Below are 8,837 nucleotides of genomic sequence, written 5' to 3'. Positions count from 1 at the left end.
CCGAAGCTCTGCTGTTTCTCCAGCTTCGAATAGCTAGTCGAAGCAGCCCCATTTGTTTGTGTGTTTATGAATAATTTTGTTTTTTCGGAAACCGCGTTTAAGCTTCATTTTTACCGAAATGTGACAGCGTGTCTGTTTCATTTACTGAGAAATGCCGTCATTTCTGGTGTATTGGCGTACACTATTCATTCCTTAACATTGAAAAAACAATGGTTTCGGGTCTTCGAGACGTATTGTTGTTTTCGTGAACAGTGATTTATATTTCAAAACTAGTTTCTTTTTTTAAACAGTGTGGCTATAACTGGCGATATTGTCTCAATCCACACCAATGTGCACAGAAAACTAATCACGAATTTGCGTTCTGCAGGCTTAAAACAAATCAAAAATATTTTATGGTGTTGGTATGAGGTGTTTGACTCTTGGAAACACATTCTTGAAACCGAGATGGAGAAGTTATAAATTTCACTGCCGACTTCTTGATACTGTATTGCAGCCCAAGTCATTTTCAGGGCTTTTAGTCTTACGCCGCGTGTCTGCTCACAAAGCTAAATTTGGTGTTTTGTGAGCAGCTAAAATTTTGTGCCAAATTCTATAGACATATTTTCGCACAAATGAAGCAGCTGGTGGTGGGAATTCTGGTATAGTGTCTATCATGGGTTGCCCATTTGCGGTAAGCAGCAGTTATGGATGAATAATAGAAATATTTTTCCAGCATCATGTACTATTGTCAGCGCGCCTGCACCATGACGTTAATCTCAACACAGTAATCGTCAGTTTTGGTTTCGGAGTTAAGGCGTGGTGCAGGGCCCCAGTGTCTAGATCAAGCTGCGTCATCATGTCCAGACTAGAAAAGCAGACGAATTAGGGTTGTTTTGCGATATTTTGAATGAATGACAGATTTTATGTGTTCTGCAAATCTTATAGCTGATGCTTTAGGGTGTGAGTAATAAAACGTAGTTACACGTCACTTAGTATGCAATTCTAGTAATGGCATACTGGTGGGTACAGTGAAGATATGTATTAATATGATGTTGTCTCAAGAAGGCGCCTTCGTATCTTGTTGGTCGCAGGTGTGGATGGGTAACATTCGTCTGTTTTGTGGAGACAGGAGAGAGATGTTTAACACTGGAGAGGTTGTTGTTTAGTGGTGAGAGGTGATGGACTGATCCATGTTGCTTAGCTGAGAGATTGACATTTCAAAAAAGAGAGTACATTTCTTCAGTGAATATTCCTGCTCGTATGGAGTAGTTAATAAGTCTTTTTAAATATGCAACCACGGTCATAATTCTAGCAAAGAGCCTGGCTGTCTCAATTAGACCTAGTGTGTTTTAAGCGTACTATTATGGCTGATTCTTCGGCAGCATGTAATTATGGGATCTTGACTGCGTACACTAGTGTTTCCCGCAGGTATGTTGACCACACTGGTTACTCAGGTTGGAAGGAGCAGACACGGAATGAGCTACGTTTATGAAATTCGGGTCATTTAATTTTGGAGAATCATTGGTTGTGTTTGGGCTGCGCTTACGTACTAGCGGCTCTTTACAGGTGAATGTGCCCTCTGATACCCAGTCGTTTGCATAATATTACAGAATAGGGAAGCATTCGCTGCCCAGCTATTATTTCCATTCGCTTTATGGCAGAGATGTGCTGCCTTTAATGCAGCTCCGCCCTATTGTTTTGTACTACTAATTGTTGTAGTTTTCATGTCAAGGTAGTAGAGCACCACCACAGGGTTGTTTTCTACGCGTGGTGTACAATTGTATTCAGTGGTTATAGTATCAGATAAATTGTTTTATTTCCAATTTCACCATTCAATCTGCGCTGAAATTTGTAAGGAATCGCTTGTTTGCAGTGAGCGGTGTATAAATGGAAATAACGTATCTCAGCCAAATTCGCAACTGCACAGTTTTACGGAGTGCCCGATTACATATTTAGTGAGTAACCTCTCAACATTTTTTTAGTGAGAAAGGTCAGGTTGTTTGAAATTCGCTCACAAAAAGGGTGCACTTAGAACATTGTAGTATTAAAGGAATTGCGAACACATCTTATCATGGCCTACCCGCCCTGTGGTACAATTCTTTGCTAAATGTTTATAACGAAACAGTATCTTTGTAAACCGCTTTTGGCCCAGAATTTGTTAATTACAACAAAAACCTTTTAACTACACAGCTGTTTTAATGGTTGTAAGTTTGCCATTTCAGTTCAAAATATGAAGAAAATGCCGTGCCCTTGATAGCGGGTTCCTAGCTGCAACCGCTGAGCGTCGTCTTCAGCCCAACAGCTTTGGCAAAAAATTCAGGAAAGCTTTTCCTCACGAGCCAAACTCACATGGCGGAGCTGTTGCAAGTGAGCTTTGCCCAACACATAGTTTAGTTTCATTATCATTGTTTGTTTTTTAGTAGCGGTGCTGGTAACGTCATCATATGCCAAAGTCATCATCAGCATTCTAGACTTCCACCAACTCTTCGAAATTCACTCGAGGCAGCGTTAGCGGGATCTCCTAGTAGTCTCGGTGAAGATTGGCCCACTTGTAGCGGTCTTCAATTGTCCATAATGGCTTCTAGAGAATGCCTATGCCATGGTTACCTCTCCCAAACAGTGTGATATTTCAGCTTTAGCCTTCCAACTTGACATATTTTCATCTGCGCTGTAGCGCCTAACGACAACAGTAAAGGCCTTTTTTTTTTTACAAACCACTGCGCGAGGCACGCTACCGGTGGTCCCCGTGTGGCACGCATTCCCGAGCGCTAGGCATTTTCTCGCTACGGAGGGTTTTTAGCAGTTATTTTTGTTTTGCTAAAGCCACTGTGTGGGCCGGGGGACACTCGGGTGACGCCGCGAAGGACGCGGTCACGACGCTTGGCGTTTCTTTGGTATTTTTTTTTTGGGGGGGGGGGGGGGGAGGGGGGGGCGGGGGGCATTGGCGAACCCAAGGCTTGCACAACAGCGCCGCTGTTAAACTTGAAAAAAAAGCAGAAGAGCGTAAAAATGGTTAGCGCCCGGGAGCATGTGCCTCATGGCTACAGCCGAGTTCCAAGCTCGCACACTGGCTTTAGCAAAAAAAGCCCCACCGCTGTCGTGAAGTGCTGCCCCACATGTAAAAAATCTCTTACGGTATTGGTAAATCCGAAAGAACACCCGGCTTAGGGCTGGTCAGTGTGGCCGCCGCCTCCTGTAAAAGCCATTATAAAAATTACGGGACATGGCTGACCGTGCCAGTCCTTCCCGAGACGACTTGGCGATCTCGCAACCGCTTCCTCGATTCGATGACGGAGAGCTGGCGGAAGTCTAAAATGCTTAACGTGTCTCGGAACTCACCACTCGCCGCGAAGAAGACGACGACCTCTTCGATGCACATGACGACGATTACTAGCACTTCAAGCATTCAAATAAACAGTGATACTGAAACTCTAAATGTGTCCGGCCATGTTCATCTAGAAAAGCTTCCCTGTTGAAGTCTAGCCCGTGAGTGCAAGCTTCTCTGAATTTTTTCACGTGCAAACTGTTGGTAAATTTTGTTTTATTAGTTATTGTTAAACTGCATTTTAAAAGAACGCGTTACATTTTTGCCTAAAGACACCCCTCTTAAGTGACAACAACTTGAAGAAAAAAATTCCCCGCATTTCCCTGAGGGGAAGAATGTGACAGTGCGAATGCACGAGTTGAATTTGCGCGGTTCGGTAATGTTCGCGAAAGAGAGATCACACACACAACTACAAAGAAAGAAAGATGCATTTATTCACAGACACCTATTTGTGTTGTCGTTGTACGTGATTGCTAGAGCGGATCTCAGCTTTGAAATTTCGTGTCAGTACTCCTTTAAGCAGGTGCATTAGCCCTTCTCAAGCCCGATTCTTGGCCAATCCCCCACGTGGGTATGTGCCATGTCAGCGGCCAGGCAGTGCGCGCCCTTCTCCCCCCGTTGCCAAGGAAGACGAAGAGATTCCTGGCCAATCCCCCACGTGGGTATGTGCTATGTCAGCGGCCAGGCTGCGCGCGCCCATCTCCACGTGCGCGGATATCGCCTGTGGACGCAGGTTCAGGGTCGCTTAAGAAGTGCATTGCACAAAATAATGGTACTAAACACGGGGGGTTTCCCAAACGTTCGTAATAAAACGAAACACACATCTCAAAACGCCTGCTTTCTTTTACTAGAAATATTGCTTTGCAGTCTGCGCTTTTTTTGTTATCTCTGTCTTTTCTCGTGTTGGTGGGTAGTATTGGTATTTTAAAAAATACAAAACAACCACTAACCTTGTTTCAAGCCTTGTTGTATGAGCACTTGAATTTTATATTAGCTGCCTACTTAAAATATGAGCTGCCTGTTTAAAGCCATTTTTAAATATTAGCTGCCTGTTTAAGGGTTGTTTTGGGGGATTTGCGTTATACAATTTAGACAATTGCATTTCGATTGACGATGTCTGCCATCACTAGATCTGATTTTCCTTTTTCTGATTTGTCAAAGTTGTTTTCCTTTTCTTCTTTCTTTCTTTGCGTCGCCTTTCGTTGCCCGATGTGTCACTAAGCTTATGAGGATTACTAACCTCAATATATGGTATATTGATTGCCATATACTAGTATTACATGTTGCTTGGGTACTTGATGTAATTTATCGCTCGTATTATACATCGAGGGTCCCGTTACACTTTTTAACTTTGGGACGCTCCTCTGTATAATATTATAATAGTAAGACATTTTTGGAATAACTAATGACTAATAAACTGAAACTGAAAGAAATCTCAGTACACCCATGCGAGAACTGATGCAAGTATGTCGTTAAAACTCGAAGCCTTGATTGGCAAGATGCTTGCTCTAAAGTCCAGATGTGTATTACCAAATGAAGAAAGTTTGGTTGCTGAGACAAACTGCTGTATTTGATTTGATGTTTCTGGAGACACCAATATGTACCGTATACAGCGACCAAATGAAAATAAGAATTAGACAAGTGGAAGCCCTTCTCAAAAAGGGGTTTTCCCTGAATTTTCAAAGTTTCAAACTGTATGACTGTCCTATTGTTGTTCCTTGTTGTCTTGGGGAGACCTAAGCAAGACGGTAGCCTAAAGTAACCTCTTGATATCGACTTATAGGAAAGACACGCAAACCGCCCAAATAGATGCTATTATTTAAATACGACTGACGTGGACCTCATTATAATCAGAAATTTTACGCAAAAAAGTGTTACCCTCGTTCTAAAGAGACTGGAACGACAACCATAAAAAATTGATCAACTGCTCAATAACCGGTTTTGAGGACTCGCTTTCAATTTGTGACAGTTTTATACAATATAAAAAACCTCAAGGGTATTTACAAATGCTTCGGTAAAATTTATATATCAAACGTGCTGCTAGGTATAATATTTACATGTTTTAAAGCGATGCCCCGTACATACACAGGCATGGAAGAAAAACCAGCTGTGATGATCGCGAGAAGAGTAGAAGGAGGTGGTACCACGTTTTTTTTTTGCATTTGCAGAAGTTTGAAAGATGCAATGTTAACCTTTGCAGAGTTCTGTTGTCCAGTGTGGAGAGGGTGGGTTTGGGAATTTGGGAAAACGTTCCACAGATTTAGTGCACTAGGAACCTAACGGAAATGGTGCAGGCTGGATGTCTAGAAGAAGTTTCCTAGAGCGGCGCGAGGACGCTGTTTTTTGGTTGGTAAAAAGACATCCGTAAAAAAATAATTAAGGCTAAGTGTGATTCACATTGCTTTCCTACGAAGATTGGTGATAGCTCCGTGAGGAACCCACCACTAAAAGTTGACGTGCACACGACGAAGCCGGTAACGCAGCTGCCGGACGGCGCAATGTTCCTTCCGCCAAAAGGGGTAAAATTTTATACCCATTTCTATACAAACATATAGACGGCTCACTCGCACATGTTTTCAAAAAAAAGGCCTGATTCGTCAGTGTGCGCAGTTTTACGTATAAGCAACTTGTGCTCTCTTGTTCAACCACGGCCTTTATATCTCCCGAGGACTGCTGAACCCAAGTGATGGTTGCACCGGGGTTCTGTTTACAATCTTTAGTAACGAACGCAAGCAAATTGACAACACATGCCGTAGCCCATTTCGAGGACGTTGCCGACAGCGTAGAATATTTGACTTTAAACGCCGAACCAACAACTAGTAGCAGCCACGCTCCCGGCTTCGATGTCTGTCGTGGGCTAACATCTGGAGCTGTTACACCAGTTTATCCACTGCGTCTCTTCGGCAACCAAGGTGCGACAAACACCGCTTACGAAGCATTCCACCATAACTGGAGGGAAGGAGAGACGTATTCGTCAAAACCTTGATTACTTGTCTCCAAAAGCAGGGGGCGCCATAGAGAATAAGGTGGAACGAATGCTGATGGATGATGTCATCTGGCCAGCGGACAGTCCCTTTGCATCTCATGTCGTACTATTAAGAGAGAAGATGCTATCCTACAATCCTACGATTCTGCATTGGCTATCACATGCTCAACCACGTCAAAAACAAGGATTTACACTTTCTCCCGCGAATCGAAGACATTTTGGACCGAGTGCGACACACACGTTAATTTTCGTTGATAGATCTCGGGGCTGGTTTCTGGCAGATCGAGGTTCATGAGAGGGATCGAGAAAAGAGTGCCTTGGTGACACCTGATAGGCTGCACAAATTTAAGGTGTTTCTTTCGGGCGGTGCTCAGCCTCACCAAACTTTCAGAGGCTAATGGAAAATGTGCTAACTGGCTTGAAATCGGCAGACTTGCTTGATGTACCTGGACGACGTCGTGGTGTTTTTCGCGACTTTTCAGGAGCACTTGCAAAGGCTACTTTTGTTCTTTAAGCCATGTGTTCGGCCGGACGCACGCTAAAGCCGCAGAAGTGTAATTTTGTGCGCGAAGAGCCCCGCTTTTAAAGCCACGTAGTTAGCCAGCAAGGCATCCAACCAGACCGTGAGAAAGGTTTCCCCGTCACTAAATCTCCTACGCTCTCGGATAAGAAAGGCGGACGGTAATTTTTAATGCCGCATTCGTACTATCAACGTTTCTTACCGACCATTTACCACAATAAGGCCAATTTAAAAGGACTACCCGAGACGATCCTTCATTTTGTGAGGACCAATGAGCAGAAAGCCGCCTTCACTTAGCTAAAGCAGCGCATGCAGTCGCTGAAGAGGATGCTCACACAATCGTGGAATTGTATGCCCGCAACGACGGGCTTGGAGAAGTGCTGGTACAATAGCAGGGGGTGCGTAAAGGGTATGTTATTTCGCTAGCCGGACACTTTCGCATGTGGGATCAAACTACTCAAGAACCGAGAAAAAAAATTTTTGCGGTTGTATGGGCCGTCTGAAAATTTCGACCTCATCTGTACGGCCAGCCATTCAAAGTCGTATGTAACCACCGCTCGTTATGCTGCTGACGAGCTTGAGGAAGCCGCCCGGACGCTTTGCACGCTGGTACCTGCGGCTTGAAGAGTTTGACATAATCATCGTTAATCATTGTCCATACGTCTTGAAAACACTAGTCTGACGCGTAGTGCGTTATCCGTGCTCTAGCATCGTCATACCAACGGCGACGACTACGATGTGCCATTCGTAGAACCCGTCGGAACGTTTGCTGTCTGAGAGGCAGCGCGAAGACCCCGAACTGCAACACCTTGTCGAAAGCCCTTACCAAATAACAGTCATGTTTCCTGCGGTAAAGCGATGTTGAATATTGTCGTAAAGACGAATTTCACACTTTATGATAAACGTACCCGGTTAGTCATCGCCACAGCTCTCCGCGAATAAATATTGTAAGCTTGACACGACGAAGCAAGGGCGGGCCGCTTAGTGCTGACTCCAACGGTGGCAAGAATCGGAGAGAAATATTAATGCCATGGCTTTCAGCAACCGTTTACACTACATAATTGTCATGGACGAAAAACGCCATCGGGACGACCAGCCGGTTTGCTGCAACCCCTCCAGATTCCCCAAGAGGCATTTAAAAACTCTGGAATGGATATTTCGGGATCGTTCCCTATTTCTTCTTCTTGACATAGGTTGGTTGTGGCGGCTACAGGCTACCTCACCCGTTATGCAGATACAAATGCTCGGCAACAAGGAACTGCTGCTGAACTTCCCAGCCCTTTCTCACAAATACCGTCCTCATACACAGCTCTCGACCGATTCTCATTACACACCACGGGACGCAGTACACAGATCAGTTCATGCAAACTGTCATTGCACTAAGTGGTACTTCCCGCACAGACGAGCTCATACCACAACAAAAGTAAGGTGTAACTGAACGTAGCATCCCTCTACAGCTTCTAATGATCGAAAGTACTGTCATGATACTACCGTTTGCTTGTTTTGCGGCGCTTGAAAATGGCATCGAAGAGTGCATTCCCATGCATACAAGTTATGTGTGAGGGGCGTCTCTCCCATTTTCTACCGTTCGCCGTACTCAACTTGCATATAGAACTTTTTTGAGCAAACAACCGCATACCTCATTCTCTTTCTACTTAGGAAACAATGCTTCAGTGAGCAATGCGATATTTATACCGCCGTTAAAGTTGCATAATATGTTTAGAGTTTTGATATTTTCATAAAGAGCTAAAACACGAAATAGCTAAGATAATAGGTGACTGAAGTACTTGTGTCCATACATGGCTTAAGAAGCCACGTCAAGCATCCTCTTTATTATTGAAGGTCACGAAAAGCAAGCAGCAGTTTGCCTAAATGTACCAATTCTCGTGAATTTGAAAGAATTCTGGCTATCCCAACCGCTATCACAGCAACTTTGCCTTTATTTTAAGGCCGTACATTAGTGCGAAGAGGCATTCCTGAATTGTGTTATGTCTTTTTCGCGTTACAAAACAAACACCTAAAATACG

Source organism: Haemaphysalis longicornis, unplaced genomic scaffold, assembly GCF_048455015.1.
Source record: "Haemaphysalis longicornis isolate Haplotype H1 unplaced genomic scaffold, Haemaphysalis longicornis Haplotype H1 scaffold_6, whole genome shotgun sequence".
Taxonomy (NCBI): domain Eukaryota; kingdom Metazoa; phylum Arthropoda; class Arachnida; order Ixodida; family Ixodidae; genus Haemaphysalis; species Haemaphysalis longicornis.
Note: the sequence above shows the minus strand (reverse complement) of the source record.